Source organism: Narcine bancroftii, chromosome 9 (genome assembly GCF_036971445.1).
Source record: "Narcine bancroftii isolate sNarBan1 chromosome 9, sNarBan1.hap1, whole genome shotgun sequence".
NCBI lineage: Eukaryota > Metazoa > Chordata > Chondrichthyes > Torpediniformes > Narcinidae > Narcine > Narcine bancroftii.
The window spans coordinates 99,466,929-99,486,314 of record NC_091477.1 but is presented as its reverse complement, the minus strand read 5'-3'; the positions used below and the strand labels follow the sequence as shown (position 1 = coordinate 99,486,314).

At 36.8% G+C, this 19,386-nt stretch overlaps 1 long non-coding RNA gene across 1 annotated transcript in view; it reads left to right on the top strand.

Moving 5' to 3' along the window:
- Positions 1-15,859, top strand: part of LOC138742509 (uncharacterized) — a 312,120-nt gene extending 296,261 nt beyond the window's left edge. Inside the window, exons 4-6 of the long non-coding RNA XR_011344228.1 lie at positions 8,656-8,747; positions 9,765-9,891; positions 15,232-15,859. This is a non-coding gene — a long non-coding RNA (uncharacterized lncRNA). The remainder of the gene's footprint in view (positions 1-8,655; positions 8,748-9,764; positions 9,892-15,231) is intronic.
- Positions 15,860-19,386: the final 3,527 nt, after the last annotated feature.

Below are 19,386 nucleotides of genomic sequence, written 5' to 3'. Positions count from 1 at the left end.
ATCTGCCTGACAGTGGGAGGCGGGGGTGTAATGAGCAAGTGACCAGAATGGGAAGAGTCTTTCCTGAGGCAGTGGAAAGTGTAGATGGAGTTGAAGGAAAGATTTTGCATGGTGGTCTTAGCAGCTTTCACAACTCTTAAAAAAAAACACAGAAATGCTGGAGGATCTCAGCCAATCTCAGTGTCCATAGGAGATAAAGATGTATTACCTATGTTTTGGGACTGAACCCTTCTTCAAGGAACAAACAAAAATCAGGTGTGTGTCTGAATAAAGGCTTGGCGAAGAATGGGAGGCATAGAAGTCCAGACCAATAGGTGTTAATTGGATATGATAAAAGGAAAGGTGAGAATTGATTTTGGCTCTGTGAAAAGAGACAGAGGGGAAAAAAGGAAGCGAGAGAGAGAGAGAACAGAACTAAAGAAAAGGAGACATAGGGATGAAGATGGTTGTGGAGGAATTTAATGGAAACCATGGAAATGGATATTAATGCCATCTGGTTGGAGAGTTCCTGCACGGAAGATGAGGTGTTGTTTCTCCAATTTTCAGGTGGGCTCAGTCTGCAAGTGCATGAGGACCATGGACAGACACATTAGCAGGAAATGAGAAGGGGAATTGAAATGGGTGGCCACTGGGAGATCCACGCTATTGTGGGACAGAGCCGAGAAGCATCTGCAGTCCCTCATACTTAACTTGACAATTCTTTACACTTTCTTGTTATTTGGGCAGATCAGTTCCAGCAAGGTTCCAGATGATTTCAGAATTAGACAGCATGGATTTAAGGTGTGAAGGGAGAGATTTACGAGGGATCTGAAGAGTAAGTTTTTTGCTCGAAAAGTAGCCCATGACTGGAACAAGCTGTCAGAGGAACCTGCCATAGTGATTTCAATTACAGTGCTTAGAAGACATTTGGACAGATGTATGAACAGGAAGGGTTCAAAAAGAGATGATACAAATGTGGACAAATGGGATCAGCCCAGAATGTCAACATTGTCAGGATGGACAAGTTGGGCTGAGGGACTGATCCCATGCTACATGTCTCTTTGACTTGATAATCTGGATTTAGCTTATATTAGGACACTGGAACTGTCATGCTTGAATGTGACAAAATCATTGATTTGGCATCAAAACAAAACTTTCTGGTTTAACATCATTTCACACACATACGAATAGTAAGAAGGAACATCATTGAAACTTTACCAACATATGCCACAGACACTGGCTCAGAACAGAGCCAGGCAAATTAAACAACATCCACAGAAATGAAAAGACAGCTGACGGTAGGAAGTAGAGGAATTAAAGACACGTCAAAAAGTGTCCTTGATATAGCAAAGATAAAAATACATAGCTGACATTTATGGCTTGCTTAAGCCCTTCATCATAAAACATCAGTTAGATATTTTTTTATCTTTGCTATATCAAGGACACTGGCCTACTGAGTTTCTCCAGCATAGTGTTTTTACTTCAACCATGGTATCTGTAGACTTTTGTGTTTTACCTTAGGAAATGGAGGAACACTAGAATGCTAATGTCTTGAGTAAGCAACGAGAAGCTGGAGGGACAACATGGCCAGGTAGCATTTGCAGAGAGAAATGGTCAGTCAATATTTCAGGTTGCTAAAACTAAAATGTTGGTCACCATTACTCTCCATAGATGCTGCCTGACCTATATAGTCCATCCAGGTTCTCATTTTTTGCCATGCTGGAAGAGATGACTAATGGTTTTTGGTGAACTATCTGCTTAATATATAATTTTGTTGTGCTTGACCTAACAAGCCCAAGTTATTATAAATTAGTTGGGTTCTAGATTACTTAATTTAAGAACTTATCAATGCCAAAATTTCTGATATAATTTCCTTCATTTCAATAAATCCACCCCAATAAGAAATTCACAACACATTTTACTGATAAAATATTGAGGTTCAGCTTTGAATATCTTTCACGTTTGTGCAATTGAAGAAGGTTTTATCATAACAAGTAGCATATGCCAAGTTGGAATGTACTTCCATGTTCCAAGTTCTGGAATTCCTTCCCTACACGTCTCTCTCTACCTCTTTGTTTCTTTTTAATATTTTATTATACTCATTGGAGCCAACTTCTTTAACCAGCTTCTAGTCGGCTCCCCTTTATTTTAGTCTAGTGTCAATTTTTGTTTAATAATCTTCCTATGAGATACATTTTTCTCTATTAATTAACCTTTATAAAAGTACAAAAATATAATAAAATTGGATTGCTGAAATTCCTTATAGAAATAATACAAAATGTTCATGTCATTGCAGAGACAGTTGAATGCTACATTAGAATTGTTCAGCTCCTGTGTCATGATCAGCCAGACTTGACATTTACCTTGGCCTATTTCATGTGCAATTAAGCAATTCTTCCCAGACTCGAGCTGTTTCTATATATTTGAAATGTGTATGTTTCATGGTTTCATGGTCATAATCAAAAGAATTCTACTTTAGTGGTCACTTTTTAAAATCATTCTATTTCTATCTATGTCACACATTAATTTTGTGTTTTAAAAATTGGAGCTTACACTCATTTAAATTTTGACCAAAAGAAAGAGATTTAACTCTGAACACGTCTGAAAAAAATGATCATGTGACAAGAGTACAATTAATGTGCATTCATTATCTTTGTTTATGAGATCTGGCCAAGATGTGCAGACATTTTCTCCAATGAAATCATAATATTACAGTTAGAAGGAAATGTTGAAAAAAATACGCTAAACATCCATTCTTCACAATTTACTGAGGGCTCAGCAGGTAAATTTACTGCTGGGTGCAGTCGTAAGAAGGAAGTGGGAGATCAGAAGGGGACAAGAAGAAGATTTGGTAGGTAGGATTAAAGAAAATCTCGAGAGATACTTTAGGCATATCAGAAATTCAAAGGCAGTAAGGAAAAGAATCAGGTCCCATTCAAGGACGTCTTTGTGTGGAGGCACCAGAGATGGGTGAGATTTTAAATTAATAACCTGCAGATTTCATCAAGCAAGGATGCTACAAACTAACAGTGACTTTAAAATTGTGTGACTGACTTTCACCAACCTGACATTGTCCCATTTTTGAGATAGTGGTTACATTTTGACCACCTTTGAAACAAAAAAAAATACATGTTCACACAGGCACTGCAGATTAGACTTTTAGCAGGGAGAACTGTGACGGTAGCCACAATGGGTAAGGATTTAGTCAAATAGGTCATGCTCAAAGATTCAAAGTAATCTTTGTTTCCCTTGCTGGATCTTTGAGTCTTGTAAACCCTCCCTACTGAAATGATACTTGAAGCCAAGTTGATAACAATTTTAATTTGATTAATGAGTGCACATCCATAATTAAAAAGGAAATGCAACTTTCTTTGTGCAGGATTTTCCCAATCCACACACAAGGTCCAAGAATGCACTCTGTCTAGACCTGGGAATTTGCCCACCTTATTGTGGTCAAAAGCCACCAACACCTCCTCCCCAATACTTTTTGTGTACTCCAAGATATCATAGCTTGTTTGCAACAATTCTGTACTTTCCATTTTCTTCCCTACTGTAAATATTGGTGAGAAATATTCATTTAAAATCTCTCCCATCTCCTGTGGTTTCATACAAAATATGGCCATGTTAATCTTGAATGGGATGGTTTCTTTTTCCTTTCCGCCCTTTCATTTCTGATGTACCTGAAGGATCTCTTGGGATTTTCTTTAATTTTTCCAACCAGAACCATTTCATGCCCTTTTTTTTTACCCCATCTGATTTCCCCTTTAAAGATAGTCCTGGATCTCTTATTGAGGTGCTTGCTTCATCCAGACTGCTTAAATTTTATGTAAGCTGCCTCCTCCTCCTCCATCTCGATTAGTGCTTTAATATCAAATATTTTACTGCTTATGTTCTCTCCTGCCACAAGTCTAATGCATTTTTCATTTCTGTCTTCACTGACATTGGCTCCATTCTCAATCTTCCAATTTATAATTCCCTTCCTTGGTTGATTTTGTTTTTCACTTTTCCTTATCTACAAACCTGCGCCAACTCCCAATTAGCAACTATCCTATGAGTTAATCTTACCCATTTCCTACCATTGGCATTGATATATTCCACTGCACTCACACACACTCTGAGTTCCTTTTTATTTCCTATGTCATTCCACACTTTTACACCATTTTAAAATGTTTCCGAAAATTCATCCTTCTTGCCAAATCATACGATCACTAAAGTGATATTTAAGAGGTCTCTTCCTCAGTGACTGTGCTTGTCTGATTATATTTCCCATTTCAAGTTTATTACCACATGTACCTAGATACAGTGAAAAGATTTGTTTTGCACAATATCCAGCATTTGACCCGTACTTAAGTGTGGCAAGTAAAACACGGCACAGGAGGATCTGGATAGGTTGGTGTTTGCTGCACTACCATACTTTGGATTTGTCCTTTTTCAATGCCATGTATGGCTTGGAACCTGTGGCATTCAACAGCATTGGTTTTATGAAGCCATTGCTCATCAATGACAAACCAGAAAGACGATTGAACAGTTACATGAAGAGTTATAAGAATTGGCAAAAATTCTATTTGATCCAAATTATGTTCAGGCAATGCTTGCCAGCTCACTGAAATGTAATTTGTTTTCATTCACCTCATTTAACAGTTTGTCAATAGGACACAGATATTTCCAGAAACTAAACTTTGGAAGAAAATTAACAAGTTTTATAATTTAAAAGTGCACACGAAGACCCAAGCATGCTGGTTCATCAGTAAACAGACTTGTATATAGTACAATCCTCAGTATCTGGAATTCAAGCAACTGACAACCCAAGCCATTTGGCAAAATAAAATATCGAGAAAATAGATAAATAGAACTTAAAATAAATAAGCATAAATAAAAATGTAAGTAAAAGTTTAAAATTGTAAAAGTAAATGTTCTCCAAAGGAACACACAACCCTGGTCATGCCTCACCCGCAGCACCTGAATGAATACATTTCAATAAAGTTGTGTTTGAATAAATTGGCGGTGTTCAGGATGAAGAGCCAGTAGATGCTGCTCGCCACTAGGGAAACTCTCCCAAAGTGCCTGCTGAGAAGGAGTCTTTATCTTTATTAGTATCTTATTATATTAGTAAGACTTTATCTGTAAACTTGAGGGAGGGGATTTAATTGTAATGTTGGCACAGTTAGTGCAGCAATGAGTCCAACACTGTTACAGCGCCAGCAACCAGGGTTCAAATTTAACTTTTATATATTATGGGAATTACCTGAATAAAGTGAACTTTACATAATTAAGGACTACAATATTGATTTTTTTTTTCAAATTACATTTTGCACTGTTTTTGGTGTATTTGTGTATTTGGTATATTTTTTGGTGTAATTGTGTTTTGGTGTTTTAAACTGTGTATTCTTAATGCAGAACCATTAGTTAGGCATTCTAAGAGTGTGTTTCAGTCAACCAGAAAATTTGCATATCTGGCATCCGTGGTCCCCGTATTTTTACTGTACTTGAATTATGTAAGTTATTTCATCATCGTTAAATACTTGGTTACAATTTTCATTGTCTTAGACTCTGTTTCTTCAAGCTTAAATTTATCTCTTACTGTTTTGGGAATGAACTGTCTTGGAAATGGAATATTGATATGTAATGATTCTGATATATGCAGCTCAACATGAATTATTAAGTCCAGTGTCTGATGTGAGATTAGTTTACATCACTTGGAAAAACCAGGCTAGGCACCTTTGGGTTTGTTCAACACTTTCTTAAGCTAATTTTAATAGTTAGAGAATACTGATCTCGACGCACAGATCTGCAGGGGTACCCTCTGATTGATCAGTGTCCCAGCAAGGCAGGAGTCAGACAATGGAAAAACAGTATTGCTTGGTTGGAATCTGAACCCCAAAACTGTAATACAAATGTGATCTGGAAAAAGCTTCATTCCACGGTGAATTCACTTTCAGAATAACTATCTCCTGGGATAACTTCAGCCATTCTTTCAGAATACTCCGTGATCTGTTCAAATTACAGGGAGAAACTTATAAATCTTATTCCCATACAGCAGATTAAGAACAGAAGTTTGAGAAAGTTGATCACGCTGACACAACTTGTAAAAACTTTAAATGAATTGGAATGAAATCTCAAAGCTCAACTTTCCCAAGGTCTCAATTAAAATAGTTTTGACGTGCTGAGGAAAGGCATCCAGCCTAAAAACATTCTAGTCCACAATAAAGCAAACCTAGTTACATTGTTCAGAATAAGCATTTTATATCTTAGCAATCTTCCTCAAGTGAGCCAACAACTTGTGTTGGCAAATCTCTTCTGAATAAGTTTTGCAGAATAATTTAAAATAATGGAGGAGGCGTAACTCTCATTGAAATGATCAACAGTCGTAAAATGTCAAAGTCTGCAGGCTCCATGGTTGAAATAAAAACACAAAAACAGAAGCTCAGCAGATCTATGTACTTTATATAGCAAAGGTAAAGACATATATGCAATGTTTCTGGTATGTTCTGTTTTGTTTTGAATATTATGCACTTTGGAGCAATGTAACATTGAAGACCAAAGCAGCCACTTGTGGAAAAAAAACATTATTGGTCTTAGAAGATACAAAATGTTATTAATTCAATAGGAGGAGGAGGAAAGCAAGGTAATATATAAAATTTTTTAAATGTATGAAATGGAATGAATATATACACAAAAACTGGTCTTACTCAGTGGGAAAATTGTGTCGATAATATAAAGTATGGACCAACATACTAAAAGAAGATAGATTCATGACTATAATTAAGAAAATTGAAAGCACATGCCTGCTATCTATTGCAAGTTGCTTGCATCTTTGGTTCAATAAATGGGTTTTGTCTCTGATTAACTCCAGCCCACTAAACATGCAATTCATGAAAAGGTGGAAGTAAAGCTATGCAAATTAAAAGCTGCTGTATCCATTGAGTTCGATTCTCACTTGTACTAATTGTTGAGATGGACAGCAAAAATGATATTATGAGAGAGAAGTGGACAACCATATAAAGTACTGAATCATACCCTTCTTAAGTAAACATACTTCAATTAATAAAAATCTGAACATTTCAATCATGCCATTCTTTAAAAAAAAACCATTGCATGCAGAAGAAATAACTTGAATCCAATTATAGGGGGAAAAAAATTATATACTGGTCTCCAAGCTTTCAAATACATTTGGACCTGAAAGACTCAGCAAAATAGAAAAGATAAAGTCACAGCAATTAAATTATTGCAATAAAAAATAGGGAATAATGTTCTCTCAGTGTACTTTGGAACATAGCCCAGAAAAATAAGTATCACAATCTGAGGCAGTAATTTCCCATAAATTTTGAATTTTTTTGGATATGGTAAATTATATCACAATTTCTATGCTCCTTTTTCTATAAATCTGAAAAAGGAAAAAAAAACTTTTTGAACTGCAGATAAGATTTTTCTTCTTAATTCTGCCAAGTGGCTGTCTTCTGTGATTATTGTTGATTTCTCTGTCTGCCTTTTGGTTGACAAAAGTTTCATGTTTGTGACGTTCTAAAAGTTGTATTATGTGTCAATAATGGAACCTTTACCTTTTACTGATCTCACACTTGTAGAATTAATCTGGTCAAACGATTCTCCCTGTATATGCTTCTGGTGGGTTTTCATCAAGTCTTAGTCCGTCGATTTGAATGGATGCTTAATATTAGTCAGTCTTACATAATGACAAAATTAAACATGTATTTTCTTTCAATTTATTCATAATAGAGAAAACCATCATTCTTAATGGTATAAATTATCTTTCACTCCATATAAAAGATTGTAAATGGATACATAGTTTAGAAAATACAAGTTATGCCTTGCTAATTTTGACAATGCAGTACATGAGATTTTTGGTTATGACAAATGGGATTTGATTAATGAGGTGCAAGTTTAATGTAATACTGCACATAAGATAATGGATGGTCAATCTAAATCACATGTATGATCTGAGTTCAGACATGCAGTTGCTGGATGCTTTCCAGCTATGGATAATCTATAGAGTACCACAGTTCTCTGGAGATTCAATTGGATATATCTTGAAGACCAAGATGGGATTTGGGGTATGTTAATAACCCACGCCCATTCATTTTGTTGCACTTAAAATCTGTATTGCATGCAACTGGTAATGACAGGAATCTTACTTGGTGCTCATACCAGCAGGAAGCCAGCAAATGTAAATGGCTATCACTAATGCTAATACACAAAGCTGTCTTGTGCTGCATCTCCTTTGTAAACTGACTCTGTAGCTGTAATATTCTGAAGATGTGCTGGCCAAAGATATGCACGAGGAATAACATTGTCTGAAATGTACTGTAGGACTAGATACTATCCATGAAGAGAAAAATACATCCTAATCCACAGGGAATTGAATGTTAGCTATAGGTTCATTCCGGGAACAAAGCTTCATCAATATTAAAGTTGTGTAAGTGAAGTAACAGTGATCTAGAAATTATTGTTGAGGTCAATGCATCCAGTGGCCATAAGGAAATCCTGTCCACAGCACAGTTTGCTTCTTTCACTGCTCGTCATTGCATCATAACCTGCCACTGAGGAATCTCAGGTGATGGTGTACCCCATCTTAACACACTGATTAAAGGCCATTCTTAAACCCAGAATTAATAGCTTGCACATTGGACATTCTCTGACATTCTTCCTTCTTTCTTGCAGGAGAAGATGAAACAGCAGAAATGAAATGAAAAGGAATAACCCCAGAAATAGGTGGAAGATGCATTGCTTGTTGTTACAGGAAGACATCGCAGGTATTAATAGAGGGATTGATGAAGTAGTTTTCTTCTCAATTTCTCTCCTCTCTTCGCACAGCATTGCAATTTTTTTTAAATTTGAGATACAACATGAGCAGGCCCTTCTGGCCCACAAGCCCATGCTGTCCAAATACACCCATGTCTCCAATTAAACTTCTAATCCTGTACGTCTTTGAGAAATGGACAGAAATCAGAGGATTGAGAGGAAATCCATGCAGTCACGGGGAGAATTCCTAACAGACAGCACCGGATGTTTTTTCACCGAAGTTCAGACATCCCAGCTGAGCTAACCACTTCACTAACCATGCCACATCTCTTTTTGTATCATTCACATCTGTAAGCAGACACTTCTTACTTTCTCCCCTTCCACACAATCAATCCTTTTCCCTTTATCACATTAAATACCCAATAATCGGAACCTTCCTAAAAAGAAGAAAAGGCAGGAGACCTCATCATGCAGTCTTCAACTACACTGCCTACTTTAGTAGCGTGGACAGAAGATTGGTGTGCACTGGGAAGGTACTAAGGACAGTGCATACCATAAGAGACTAAGTGAGTTGAAAGGCTAGTAAAGAAGTCAGATCCTTAGATTTTCACAGCTATCCTGTACTATAGGGCACTTAGATGAAGAATGTTCTGCATCATGAAATGGATAGTGGTGGCTGGTGAGTTACACAATCAAATGTCAGAATGCCTGTACATATCATGAAAGTCTAATTTGTCACAGGGCCTTGTGCAAGGTTTGGAACTCATCCATTCCATCATCAGGAAGGTGGTTAGAGCTGACTTTACACCTGTGAATCCCGCTATCTCGCATCTTTTGGCAAATGCTGACATAATTCTCATTGCATGATAAACTGCTCTTGCTGCAGTTTCAACCCATTCTCCAATTATCACGTAGCAATTTTGGACTGCGGTCTTGCAAGTTCAAACTGCTGTAATTTTGGAACTGGAATCACTATTCAAAGTGAGTGCCAGGATACCACAACCATTCATCAACTTGTTCTCCCACAGATCACAGAGCTGCTGAGACAGCACCCTGGAACAACAACGGTCATTCCATAATGCAGCGAACTGCAGGTCTGCTTTGCAAAACATCCACAGGGTTTCCAAATTAAAGCTTTTCAAATACATTCCTAAGGTTTGTAATCATTCTATATATTTAACAGTGCCAATTATCATTTGATAACAGGCCTAAAGGGCACAAATATTCATTGTTCAAATTTCTGGCATTTATCCATCTATCCTAAGTACAAAGCAATAACAAAATCATTTTTGAGAATGTAAATTCTGAAATAAATGTATTTATTTTCCATTCATTTCACTAATGTTTATTATTGATGATAATTGTATTTTTTTTCTTTTTCAGCCTATACTCAGTCTTTTTAGTTTTACAGTGATTACAAGTATCTATTTCAATTTGAAGACTTATTTGATCAGAATGTAAATAGTTTTAACCAATTTATAAATAAGGAATTTTGAATATCTGTTGACTTTCATCATTCCTGCCAATAAATGCATCATCGACAATAATACCTTACTTTTATAGAATGCCTATAAATTAGAATGGTTGCTTGGGATATTTTATGAAGGCATAACTAAAATAAGACAGCCCTCCAAGAATGTAATATTTGGAAAAGGGACCAAGTCTTTGATCATTTCATTGAAAACCAGACTAGCAGGAGGATGTAGAAGGACATTTTAGAGTCAGTGGGTCAAACACCACAAGACCTGAAGGCCATTTTTAACTTAGGGAATATATAGGATAATAATAGGCTTGCATGTAAATTTTATGGTTAGAGATAATTACAAAAATAGGCAGATGAGAAATTTAAATTTGCGTAAAAGGACACAAAGATCAATGAAGATGGAATGATAGTAAATGGAAGACAATATTGGGAGCATAGCTTTGACACAATGAAACTTGAAAAGATTAGAGTTATGGCAAGCCAGCCAAGAAACAAAAGAATTGACCAGCAATAAATGACAAGGACACATTCAATGCCTTAATTCACTGATCCTCCGAGACTTGTGTGATGTCAGGCAATGTAACATATGTGACATTGACTTTTGTACTTGGTGGGATATAGAACCAGAAAGTCAACTGTCAGAGTTGTTCAGCCAGAGATGATGGCTGGAAAGGAAAATGGCATCGATGACATTGGGTATGAGACATTGCTCCACAGCCGATGCAATATCACTGGCTCTCCACTCAGCTTTGGATCACCTGGACAATGGCAACACATACATCCAGCTACTCTTCGTTGAATTCAGATCAACCTTCAACACCATCATTCTCCCAGTGTTGGTCAACAAGCTTCCAAACCTGGGCCTCTGCACTCCTTTTGGCAATTTGATCCTTGACTTCCTCATCGGGAAAACCACTCTCATTATGAATTAGAAACAACCTCTCCTCCTCACTGACTATCAACATAGGTGCAACTCAAGGATGCATGATTAGTCTACTGACCTACTGACTCTACACTCATGCCTGTGTGGCTAGGCTCAATTCAAATGCAGTCTACAAATTTTCCAATGACATCATGGTCATCACCAGAATCACAGATGGCAATGAAGAAACATACTGAGATAGAACAGCAGGTTAGGTGGTGTCACAATAACAACCTGTCATTCAACATTAGTGAAACCAAGGAGATAATTGTGAACTTCAGGAGGAAATCAGGAGAACTCGAGCCAGTCCTCATCAAGGGGTCAGCAGTGGAGAGGGTCAAGAACTTCAAATTCCTGGGTGTCAACATTTCTGAGCATCTTTCCTGGAGTTTCCATGTCAATGTAATCATGATGATGACTCACCAGCAGCTATATGTTATGAGGAGTTTGAGGAGATTTGATATGTCACCAAAGACTTTCAAAAATTTCTGCAGGTGTACCCTGGATAGCATTCTGCCTGGTTGCATCACTGCCTGACATGAAGGTGCCAATGCACAGAACAGGAAAAACTCCAGAGAGTTGATAAATCTGCCAGTGAAATTACAGGCACTAGTCTTTACTTCATTGAGGGCATCAACAAGAGGCAGTGTCTTATCCTCTATCCTCAAAGAATCCCTCTCCCAGGCCATGCCCTCTTCACATTGCTACCATCGGGAAGGAAGTACGGGAGCCGGAAGGAGAGCACCCAGTGGCACAAGGACAGCTTCTTCCCATCTGCCATCATATTTCTGAATGAACAATGAACCACAGGCACTGCCTCACTTTATCCTGTTTTCCTGCACTATTTGTTTTTTAAATATAATTTATCGCAATATTTGCACCGTCACGCTGCACAAAATACTGTGACATGTTAATGACATTAAATTGTGGTTCTGATTCAGCTTTCCATGCCCCTATTCCTTTTTTCAGTAGAAACACAATGGTGGAGAACCTCAACAGTACTTTATAGAGCAAAGACAAAGATATATAACCAACATTTTGGCCTTCATCAAGGAATGAGCAAAATGTAGTCAGGCATCTGAATAAAATGGTGGGATGGAGGAACACAGGCAAGAGGTGGATAAGTGAGGAAGGGCACAAGAGAAAACAGTGGACGAGTGAATAGCTCTGTGAACGGAAAGGGAAAGGGGGTGGAGAGATGGAGGAAAGGAGACAGAGAAATAGGGAGAGAGTTATCCTGGTATTTTTAAAACTCTTGGCTCCTTTTCCATTATATCATTTATTTTAGAATCTGCATGTTATCTATAATAATGAAAGGCATTAACTGGGTTTCTGGAGGTGGTAATTCAAGTCTGAAGTCACGATTGTCACTATATTTCAGCCAAAATGTTTCTATTAAGCATTACAACAAATTTTAGTAGCTGAATATTCTTTCTTGATCATTTTTCACAGTAAAAATATGACACAGAGGCCTTTTTTTCACGTCTTCCTTTGCACTGTAAGAATATGACACAAGATAGTGTCCTTTTACTTGCAGATGCCAAAGCTCTAATCCTGTTTTAGCTGTAAGCCTGGTGTCTTTTCTAAAATGTCAACTTGTATGCCAGGCAGTTCTACCTGTCAACAAAATCGGAAGATTAGAACATTGTCTAGCATCTTAACACCAGCACAGCATGGTTCAATTTCTTCAAGAGATTTCAAGATTCCTTTATTATCATGAAATAGTACAGAACATGTGATGCACAAAATTGCCTTCTGCCTGCTGTAAGGAAGTCAGAGTTGCATTAGTTTTGCCCGAGAGAAAGGGAAACAAAAAAAAGACCCTTCAGATACATTGAGTGTCCATTCGTTTATCTCCAGCAGCTTCTGCAGCCACACAGACTCCTCTTCAGTTCATTGGCAATCCAAGCTCCTGACTCAACCCTCTGGCACGACCAGGAAGCCTTCAGCACCGAGACCCTTTGGGAGTCCTCATCACCTTCTTGAATCCCGGCTCCGATACCTGGTTCCTATGAGCCAGTCAGCTCGTGTGGGTCCCCCGACACCAAGTAACCCACAGCCTGTGGGGGTCCTTCAGCTGCTGTGTCCCTCGCGAGTCTGCTACCATGGTCACCATCCTGTAGGGCCTCTCCTCTGCTTCTCCTTCTCAACACAGGGTTTTCTCTCCATTTCCGATGCCCTGCATCAGTCCGCATCTCACTGGAGTCTGCATCCCCTCATGGTGGTTGCTGCACCTTGGGCACAGGCCGGCGTGGATGCAGGATTTTATTTATGATCACCAACTGCTCCATTAACAGGCTGTTTAAAGTCTGTACTGAGCTACTGTCATTCAGAACAAGTGTTTGAACCCTTTGGATCAAACAATCCTATTAATTTGCAGCTCGCTTGTTTCTCACCCACCAGTAAGGCAGCAGCACTAAAAGTGATTCTTATTAATTCCCTTGGACCATAATTATTTTGTTGGAAAACCTCAAACCACAAAAGAAGAAATACAGCTGATAAAGTGATGGAGTTTCCTCTGTTTTTGTGGATGAGGGGAAAAATCTCAAGAGTCATCAACTGACATTACCACAATAACTCACTGCACCAGTCAACTCATCATTAGGAAATCTGTCAATTCATATAATTGAATATCTCTTCCCTTTATCAGAAATAATTTTTTAACAGTAGGTGACCATTGTGATATAAAATTCAAAATATCACCAAGGTCATCTACGAACTTTCCACAAATTATTATAGATCCTAATTTTAATTGGTCTGATGTAGCTTTCTTTGACATCTGCAGTAAAATATATATTTTTTGCCATACCATGATTCAAAAGCACTGAAGAAACAAATCACCATGTTCTTCAAATATATCAAGATCAATATTTCAAGTCCTGTGCAATAATTTTCTAAACCAAATCTGCCTGAAATTGATGTAGTCAGAATAAAAGATTGAAGAACTTTTGGTGCGAAATTTCTAGAGAGAATCTCGAGTTTCCTTGATCATTTACTTAGTTTAAAAACATCACGCTAAAAGTTAGTTCTGCCTCAAAATTAGCTTTGCCTGCAAAATTGGCTGCACTCCCGATAATGAATTAATTCCAAATGGGAGCTTTCACCTACAAAACTTTGAAAAGGCTTTAAAAAATGAACCTTTTTTTATGCACAAGGTGTGTTAAATGTTTTAAAGGTGTTGGAAAAATAACTTTTCTTTCAATTTACATCTAATTACTATATTCAAAAATGACTAAAAATTGATTCCAACAATCATTGCACCAGATTGAAATAAAGTACCTGCAAGTGTCAACATTCACACTGAGATAGAAAATGCTTTTTCTTGTGAAACCCACCTTCAACTGCATTTATTCAACACTGTCAACTTACCATTTTTAAATATATCAAGAAAGATTTTGAAAGGCAACATTTGATACTGCTCACGGGCACTGGTTCATTGATAGTTTCAATTCACATGAAAGCTTGAGGGGAGAAATGCCATGTTACAGAACAGATGAAATTTTGCATACATTTTGTGGCAGAATGACCCATGCTGCACAAAGCAGAAACTCTACCCAATCATGCTTTCCTTTGGTTTACTGGCAATTTAGCATTCAGATGTGGCATATCTTTTCACAGAATTCTATTGTAAGATTAATGTATTTGTTGAGATTTTACATTCAAACATTTACTATTCTATTGGTTACAGAGAAGTTATTTTTTTTTGGGTGCCATGGACATTTTAACATGATTGATACTATTCCTGATCACTACAGAGGAAATGGAATGCTGAAATGACCCTCCTCCAATAATCCAATGCCAGAAGGTTTTCAGTAATGATGGGATTAATCTGATTAACAGATAATTAGTTTATCTTTGATGCTGGTACATCACTGATTTCACACCTAGACAAGGCAATAGAACATGATTTAGCAGGTCCTGAAATTGAGACTGAATCTGCTAAAGTATATAGTACAGAAGTGATCATTTTTCATTTTTAACTAGAGGTATTTAAGACACTCAGTGGATACTGCAACTTTGACATTGACTGAACAATAAATCTGAATTGAGGCAGAAATAAATGTTAACTGAAGCTCTTTTGTGTTTACAGGCTATTGATTCAGGAATGACCTTCAGAAGGAATTGAGTGCAGTTTGAATAGGCTTCAGTCCAAGAATATTTGACTTAAGAATTTGGTTCTCTGCATCAGTGCACATCATTTAAAAATAGTTTATATGACCTTGATAGTGGCATAAGGCATCAGGACAGTCAAGCCTAGAAATTCAATTGCATTTGAAAGTTGGCAAGTCTGGGTACTGCGGGCAGAGGGCAGAGGAGTGTGAAATTGGTCCTACATGCACCAGTTAACATGGGCCTACAACATTCATGTGGTTTGGATAACTACAATGGAGAATGATGTGAAGCACATTGACATGATAGTGGGTGCAACTGAATGCTTGCCATCTCTATAATGGCACTAAACTTCTAAATTAGGAACTTTGCATTGTTTCAAAAAGTAATGTCTTCATCTGTACAACCATTCTTCAGAGATTCAGTGGGAATACCAGAGTTTAATTTTATCATTGCAACCAAATAGTTACTTTGGCAAAGCAGAGTTAAAGCATAAATTAGCTGTTGTCCTGCCAGTCATTTCATATAATGAGTACAAAAACAGAAACGGTGATGTATTATTGTATGTTATAATCAGTATCATTTTATTTTGACCATTTGCTGTATAATTGCCCATATATGAATATACAAAACAATAAAATGTGCAATATAATCCTGCTTAATTATTTTTTAAATCTCTGGTGCATATCTGTTTATATTGTTCTTTATTGTTTATTCCATTTGAAGAAATAAAATAGTAAAACATGCAGTTTTCAAAGCACAGATAAATATTTAATAATGAGAGATATTAGTTTAAAATTTGTTTCAATTAATATTAATAATTTTAAATAATTTACATCAGTTAAATATATTTTAAGGACACTTGTAACTTTATTTATATGAATTTATTAATGGATTTATTTCATTTTAAATGATTTACTTTTTAAAAATATTTCCAGTATTCAATATACTTATCTGGCAAGCCGGAAGAGAGGTAATGTTGTAATGGTTATGTAACGTTGGGTGATATTATGTAATGTTGGGTGGCTCGCAATCTTTGTAGTTCTTGACTTGAGGTATAATAGAAAGAGCAAATTGTATTTTAAACTTAAAAGATGTTGTCCTAAATCTCTAAAAGAAGATTAGAGATTGCAACCTTGTACTGTATTTTACAGTATGTCATGGGTTAATATCAAATACTATTATGGTGTTATGCTGGTCCACTGAAGGTGATAGTTAATTTTCTCACAGATGTCTGCATTTGCTGAGAGATTTCTGTTGAGATATGACAGGTGGTCCACATTGTTGTGGACCTTTAAAATCAGGTGTTGTACCACAAGTTGAATCTTTACCACAAGGCCTATCTCTTGTATCTGACAGTGAATCAGTTGAATATAGTTTGGAGCTTGACCTACAGATATGGATATGCTCAAGAATCCATCTAACACTGTAGTTCAATGAGTGAATTTGGAATAACCCTGGTTCTGGAATAGAATTTTCCCCAGTTTTTGCCCTGTGGAAGACTCAGTCAGGAAGTTTGTTGGAGTGCACAGTGAAGATCATGTCTATTGTGTCAGTAAAATCCACAATGGGATCCAAATATTGTCAGGTTAGATCTATGCATGTATTTTCCCTTTGAAAATAACCTCACTCAAGAGAAACTGTATGCATCTTTATTCATGCCAAGATGGCACCAAACTGAACCTCATTATACAATGTAACTCCATGTATATGACATCACACGCACATGCGTGTTCCTATAACGCTCTTATCCTTAAAAAAAAATGTTTTGTTCTTACTGGTAAATAAGTATAAAGTTAAATTTAACTATGTTAACATGACAGATAAGCATAACTTCCACTAATCATAGAAACTATAGATCCTGCACTACTTAACTTAAAATTTGTTAACTGGAAACATACAAAGTCTTTAAGTCACTGCCAATAGTCTTTGTGATGTACTGAATAAAGTTTTTAATTCACTGCACATGGTCTTTTAAATGTACTGGAGGGTGTCTTTCTCTCTTGGATCTTCTCTGGGGTAAAGAACACTGAACAGGAGTTCAAATTTTCAACTTTTTTTGGAGGTTAGTTGAGGAAGTTTAATTGTCAAAGAATTCTCCTCCTCACCTCAATCCTCTATCGATCCTTCTTGTACGTGTGGTGAACTGCGAATGGTTATCTCCATCTTGTATTCTTGAAGCTCTCCTTCCTCATGTGAGTCCTTCACTCTCATGTTTTCCCATTTCTTTGCTAATTTCTTTGAACATTTTAAAGTTCATCTCATCTGCCTTAAATGCCCTGAAGATTAAATTCTTTGAATTTCTTCATTTCTACAAACTCAGCTCTTCTGTGTTCCTTTTATTCATTAAATGAAACAATGTGCTGACGAAATACATCTAGCTGTTCGACACTGGGGACAGCATCATAATCAATTGAGTAGCCTGTAGTACACAATATATCACATAGCCCTAAGGCACTTTAATTTTCTCCTTCAAAAGGGCCTCCAAACATGTCCGCAATTTTTTTTCCCATCTGCAGCATTGTGCAATTTTCTTCTGGCAGGCATCTACCCAAACTAAATTCCTGACACACTGCTCTCTTACTTTACCGTGCCTCTCTCACTTTCTCTTTCCTATCCTTTTTTGTTGTCTTCCTCTCAATTTTTTTCTTCCTTTTTTCCTGCTGCTGAGGGCATCCCCTTTTCATCTTGGTACAGCTCATTCCTTTTTTTCACCAAATTCTCACCTCCGACCTACTTTTTACCTGAAATCCCTGTGAATCCCATTGTCCAGAGTGTGGAAGTTTTCATCTTTGTCATGTATTTTCCCTTTGAAACTAACCTCTGGCCAATGTTTATGCCCTGAATACTCATGGGTCTGCATCTTTTGAAACTTTTTTTTCCACCTTACCTGATTTAATTAATTCCTCATTGATCTTGGCCATTGACTTGAATTGTTGTTTAGGCACAGTTTTAGATCAATCATCTCCTAGATCTGGTACTCTTTCTAAATAGGTAGCCTTAATTCATTCTTTATTAAATTTTGTTTTTCAGATGTGTGGCATTTTTTATATCCTAATAACACTTAGCTGCAGTTTTTTTTATTGAATATACATCATTCTTACTCTAGAATTGATGATTTTCTAATTGATGATCAATTGATTTATTGGACTAAAGCATGTGATTATCAAGCAATAGTTATATATGATCATGCTCTTATCATTTTAACTTTGAATTTTTCTGACATCCCTTTTTCCAAAAGACAATGGAGATTTAATACCACTTTACTTGCAGACAAAGAGGAGGTAGCTATTTCTCAGGAGGAAATATCTCTTGCTCTCTCCTTGTTGCACTCTAGTAAATCTCCAGAACCAGATGGTTTTCCTGCAGAATTTTATAAATCCTTTTCCAAGGCCTTGTACCTATATTAAGTTTTGTGCTTGAAGATTCATGTAAAGATGGAAAGCTTCCCTTAACTTTTAATGAGGCTAGTATATCTCTTAATCTGAACAAAAAAAAATGAGCATCTTATTGACCAATTTCCATGTTTTGTTTCCCTCATGGGCGGAGGGGCCATGCACGTGCACTTGGCTGCATTGCCACATCCCCACCAATGCAGAGGCAGAACTTGACAGCTACCTTATAAGGCGCAGCGCGGGCTTTTTCAATTAAACTGTTGGAAACGAAACTGACCCCAATATGAAATCTCAGTTCTCGTTTCCCCCTTGTAGCTACCGCTACATTACCAATAATTATTGATTATGACCAAATTGGTTTTATTAAAAATCATTATTCTTATTATAACATTCATCCATTATTGAATATATTATATATACCCTCCACCCCAACAATGGAATGTGTTCTATCATTAGACCCTGAAAAAACCTTTTTACTGGGTAGAATGGGAATATTTATTTGCTATTTTAGGGAAATTTAATTTTGGTCCAGATTTCATTAATTGGATTAAATTATTATATCCATGTCCAATGGCATCAGTTCATTTTAATTCTCAACAAATGAAGATGTTTAGGCTGTATAGGGGAACACAACATGAATACCCTTTAAGTCCTTTGCTTTTTGGTTTAGTATGGGAACTGCTAGCTGTTGCCCTCTGACAGTGTAGAGAATTTAAATGAATAACTAGAAATGGAGTTGA